Consider the following 6,000-nt stretch of genomic DNA (forward strand, 5'->3'; position numbering starts at 1 on the left):
TTCATGTTTCATTTTTTTCTTTTCATCTGTAAAATGGGCACGATGGTGGTCTTTACCAGAGTTGTCTGTGTGAAAAATATGTGAAACAGTGCATGTAAAATACTCAGAGTAGGGACTTCCCTGGCGGTCCAGTAGTTAAGACTCCGCACTTCTACTGCAGGGGGCACGGGTTCAATCCCTGGTTGGGGAGCTAAGATCCCACATGCCACCCGGCACCGCAAAAAAAAAAAAAAAAAACTCAGAATAACGACTGGCATTAATACATCATAACTATTTTTCCCATGAGTGGGAGCTGAGCCGTATTTCTCAGGACTCAGCTGTCTTCTTTCTAAAAATGGGAATGCTGGGTTAATTTTCACAATATCGTCTTTTGCCCTTGTTTCAGCTGAGTAGAAGATCGCTTAGTGATTGGATGTGTGTTCAAACATTCGTCACGTCCCTTCTCTCCCTTGTCTAATGCTTCTCCAGTTTGCTGCCAATGTGAAAACTCGAGGTCCGTTCCTGGTTCTGTACTGTCAATCCATAGATTCCATTGTTTCCTCCCGGCCTCTGCTTGATCACCGTGTCACCTCCACTCTGGGACTAACCTCTGATGGAAAGAACAACAGGAAAACTTCCTGTTTCCATCATTTCTTGAGACTAGATCATAGACAGTCTTTCCCTGGAACAGGAAGCTGCTTTCCCTCCGAATCAGATGACCCTCCAAAGGCAGGAAAACAACGTGTTTTGGAAGTGCCGGATTAGTTCATTTCTAAATCCATTTCCCCTTAATACTGGCCAGATACCCCTTACACCAGCACCGCCAGTCACTGAGGTGCAAGGTTCAAAACATCAGTGACAATAATTGTTCCCTTGTGGTGGCTGGAAAAGAGTCTCCAGAGCACTTACAACAAACACGTTCCCTTGGAAGATGACTAAACAACTGTTTTTCTTCTTCCTGCAAAATGTTCCAAATATCTCAGCCTAGAAAGCAAGAATGATTTCAACAACTAAGGAACACCTAGGACAAGCTGAGTCCCTAGCCAGGAGCCTTAGGAAACGAATGAAACATAAACCCATTTGCAATGTTTCCTCTTCCTTTGCTAATGATATTAAACCATACATGGGCCAGTTAATGGAATTTTCTCCCCTTTGTCAAGGGGGGAGTGGGAGGTAGGGATAAAGCAGATTGCGAATTGCCGGAACGCACTTCTGATGAAGATTTTTCTGTGTGTTTCTAAACCTTCATTCTGTCAGTTCCTCAACTAGGCAAAGTCCTGAAATGAGAACAGCTATTTTTTTTTTAATTTAAAAATGTCTAGGGGCTTCCCTGGTGGCGCAGTGGTTGAGAGTCCGCCTGCCGATGCAGGGGACGCGGGTTCGTGCCCCGGTCCGGGAGGATCCCACATGCCGCGAAGCGGCTGGGCCCGTGAGCCATGGCCGCTGAGCCTGCGCGTCCGGAGCCTGTGCTCCGCAACGGGAGAGGCCACAACAGTGAGAGGCCCGCGTACCGCAAAAAAAAAAAAAAAAAAGTCTAATTTTTAAAGGTTACTTTCCATTTACAGTTATTTCAAAATATTGGCAATATTCCCAGAGTAGGACAGCTATGTTTTTAAAAGCCTTAATTCTGTTCCGCCTAAGACTGCGGAACTTGTGGGCACCACTTTACCTAAAGAGAGATTGAGATGATGGTGACAACACTAACCAGGAAGTTTTCTGGCTGCACAATGCAGGGTTAGGGCTTCCCTGGTGGCGCGGTGGTTGAGAGTCCACCTGCCGATGCAGGGGACACGGGTTCGTGCCCCGGTCCGGGAAGATCCCACGTGCCGCCGAGCGGCTGGGCCCGTGAGCCATGGCCGCTGCGCTTGCGCGTCCGGAGCCTGTGCTCCGCAACGCGAGAGGCCGCGGCAGTGAGAGGCCCGCGTACCGCAAAAAAAAAAAAAAAAGATGCAGGGGTTGGCCTCAGTTATCTTTTACGATGCCTCTGATATAAAATATATGAAGCTTCAACATATTCAGTGCTTGGTGTGCCGTTTAAAAATCCTTCCCTATCTATGGTCTTAAAGGTATTCTCCTATATTTTCTTTGAAAGTTTTTAGAGTTTTGTCTTTTTGAATTTAAGTCTTTAATCTACCTATTGTTGCTTTTTGCTCATGATGTTGTGTAGGGATCCACTTTAATTTTCTTCCATGTAAATAACCAAATATCACAGGACCTTATTTATAACAAATTGCCCAATATCTTAACTGCTGTGTCATGCCAGCTCTATTATGTTATTTTCATATAAGGGGGTGTTCATGGGTTCTCTCTTATGCTGTGTTATCAATTTGGTTATCCTCAATTAACATTGCAGTCTCAGCTTCTATGGCTTTATAACAAGTCTTGGTATTTGGTAGAAATGTTTTCACTATTTGTCATTCTTTGCTCTTCCACATAACATTTTAGAATAAGCTTATAAAACTTATTAAAACCTCCGTCAGAATTTTCATTGGGATCGCAATGAATTCATAGATTGAGAGAGTTTACCTCCTAAGGTATCTATTACTTGTAACCATGTATCCTCCGTTTAAATCGATTTTTTTTTTTTTTTTTTACTGATTCTCATAAAGTTAAAAAAAATTCTCCATAAAGTTGTTGCTCATCTTTTGTTGGATTTACTCCTGGGTAACATGTCACTGTTTTCTCCCATTTTTTAAAGACTTTATTTTTTTTAGAGCACCCATTTTTACATTCCCCACAGAATTGAGAGGAAGGTACAAAGATTTCCCACATGCCCCTTGCCCCACACATGCCCAAGCTCCCCCTTTATCAACATCCTTCACCAGAGCGGAACATTTGTTACAACTGATGAACCTACAATGACACATCTTAGTCACCCAGTGATCATAGTTTACCTTGGGGTTCACTCTTGGTGGTGTACATTCTGTGGTTTTGAACAAGTGTATAATGTCATGTATCCCTCATTATTGTATCATACAGAGTATTTTCACTGCCCTAAAAAGCCTCTGTGTTCTACCTATCCATCATCCTTCCTTCCCTGCCCTGACCCCCAACCTCGGGCAACCACTGATCTTTTTACTCTGTCTATAGTTTTGCCTTTTCCAGGACGTCACTTAGTTGGAGTCATACAGAAGCCTTTTCTGACAGGCTTCTTTCACTTAGTAACATGTATTTAAGGTTCCACCATGTCCTTTCATGGCTTGATAGTTCATTTCTTTTTAGCACTGAATACTTTTCCATTGCCTGCTGTTTTCTTTTTTTGAAACAAGTTTTCTGCTGTTGCTCATATTTGAAACTGCAATTGACTTTTGAATATAACATATCTGTAAATCTCACCAAGTGTTATATTTTCCCTTTCCAATCATACACCTTTTACTTCTTTTTCTGTACCTCACTACACTAGCGAAATACATTTTACTTGATCAGTCTGATGTTAAAGGGATATTTCTAAATTACATAATTAAAAATGTGTGCTATAATTTTATATATTTCCCTTACCTGATAAAGTTTCCTTCTTTTCGTAGTTTGCTGTGTGTTTGTGTGTGTGTGTGTAACATTATGGTGATTAACTTTTATCAGATTTTTTTATACACAATGAGAAAATGTTTTTTCTCCATTTGCTAATGTGATGAATTGCACTTTTAGATTTCTTAATGTTACTTTATCCTTGCATTCCCAATATAAACACAACTTGATTATGGTATATCATATTTTTTAAGAATAAATGTTCCGGGGCTTCCCTGGTGGCGCAGTGGTTGAGAATCCGCCTGCCGATGCAGTGAACACGGGTTCGTGCCCCGCTCCGGGAGGATCCCACGTGCCGCGGAGCGGCAGGGCCCGTGAGCCATGGCCGCTGAGCCTGCGCGTCCGGAGCCTGTGCTCCACAACGGGAGAGCCCACAACAGTGAGAGGCCCGCGTACCACAAAAAAAAAAAAAAAAAGAATAAATGTTCGGTATACGTAGCTAATATTTTGTTTTGATGTCTATTTTTTTTCTAAACTTAACATTTTAAAAAATTAATTATTTTTGGCTGTGTTGGGTCTTTGTTGTTGCACGCAGGCTTTCCCTAGTTGCGGTGAGCGGGGGCTACTCTTCATTGCAGTGCGCGGGCTTCTCATTGCAGTGGCTTCTCTTGTTGTGGAGCACGGGCTCTACGCATGCGGGCTCAGCAGTTGGGCCTCGCGGGCTCTATAGCGCAGGCTCAGTAGTTGTGGAGCAGGAGCATTGTTCTGAGACACGTGGGACCTTCCCTGACCAGGGCTCAAACCCGCGTCCCCTGAATTAGCAGGCAGATTCTTAACCACTGCGCCACCAGGGAAGTCCCATTATTTTCTTGAATAAGGTTGACTTACATTTTTTCTTTCTCATACTATTCTTGCCTCAGTTTTGGTATCAAGATGATGATGGTCTTTAGGAATGAGTTGAGGAATGTCTCTTTTTCTATTCTCTCGGGCGAGTTTGTTCAGCTAAACTAGCCTGAAAAACCGTCTTGAGGCTGCTGCTTCCTTTCCATTCACACTGTTGTGATACTAATACCCAGGCAAGTAGAGCCAACTAACATCTTATACTGTGTGCTTATTTCTTCCACTTTTCTGTGCTTTTTTTTCTGGATGATTTTTCTTATTCCATTTTTCCCTCCTCACCAATTAGGAGTTAAAAACACTGATGACTTTTAACTCTTACCATAAACTTTTATTGGGCATAAATTAAATTTTAAATTTAAATTAAAACCTTATCATTATGATAATGCCCCTCCTGAGTACTAGGATCTTGGGGAGATGTGAATTTTGATCATTCTCCCCAACTTACCTGTAGATATTGTCCAATATTTCATCTTTTAGCTGAACCAAATTAGACATTGTTTACTACTATTGTGTCACCTTTAAAAACAACAAAGCCTCATTAAATCTGATTTGGTGTCTTCTAAAATTCGGTGACACTATATTTTATAAATGCACAGACTAGACCCATCTAGCAAATCAAGTGGTGAAGCTTAAAATTAAGGTTAATCAATTATATGAATTGACTGTGTTTCCAAATTCTATGTAGACTACAGGTCTTTATGGAAAGAGGCCAGAGAGGTACATTTCTATTGCCTTTTCTTAATGCCAATCCTCACTGTCTGCATATTGGAATCTCTGCAGTAACAATACAGTTTACTATCTCTAACCCAACCTGCACGCTGCAGCCTGATTTTTGCAAAGTGCTTTCTAATCACTTTCCAAGCTGTTGACCACAGAGCAAACGCCCTGCTCCTCAGCATGGCTTACAAGGTCATTCACTGTCAGGTCCCTCCCTTGCTTTTTAGATTCATTCAAACTACAAACCTCATTCAACTCTATCCAGTTGTACGATTATCTTACTTCAATAGTCTGTCACACTTTGTGCCTTTATAAAGTACGTTCATTCTTATTCACCCGTTAAGACTTGAATGTCACTGAGAAATCTTTCTAGATTCCCTCAGGCAGTGAGGTCACCCCCCTCCCTCCTATGTATGTTCACAGCACTTGGTAGTACAAGTAGCCTGGTATTGGTAGTAAATGCTTGGCTCAAATTTACCCTTTACTCACTGTGACTTACATCTTGGCTTCTTTATCTGGTTAGTTAGGTTGTTAGTACTTATACCTCATAGGGTTGTGAGACACATAAAACCAGGCCCCAGTAATGACTGCAAGTGCTCCAAAAAGGCTCTCTTCATTTTTAAGTGCTGAATACGCGGAAGAGGCCAGGAATAGGTCTACAGGACAAGCAGGATGTCATTCCTTTGCTGTGATAAGAAGGGGCTTATAGAACAGTAGAAATAAACCTTGCAGTAGCAGCACTATAGAAAGCGTACTCATTCAATAACGTTTTTCTAAATGAACGGTCAACATATATAAGCAATATACGTACAATATACAATATAATCTTTAAAAATGTTTTATGGGGACTTCCCTGGCGGTCCAGTGGTTAAGACTTCACCTTCCAATGCAGGGGGTGCAGGTTCAATCCCAGCTTGGGGAGCTAAGATCCCACATGCC

Source organism: Kogia breviceps, chromosome 16 (genome assembly GCF_026419965.1).
Source record: "Kogia breviceps isolate mKogBre1 chromosome 16, mKogBre1 haplotype 1, whole genome shotgun sequence".
NCBI lineage: Eukaryota > Metazoa > Chordata > Mammalia > Artiodactyla > Physeteridae > Kogia > Kogia breviceps.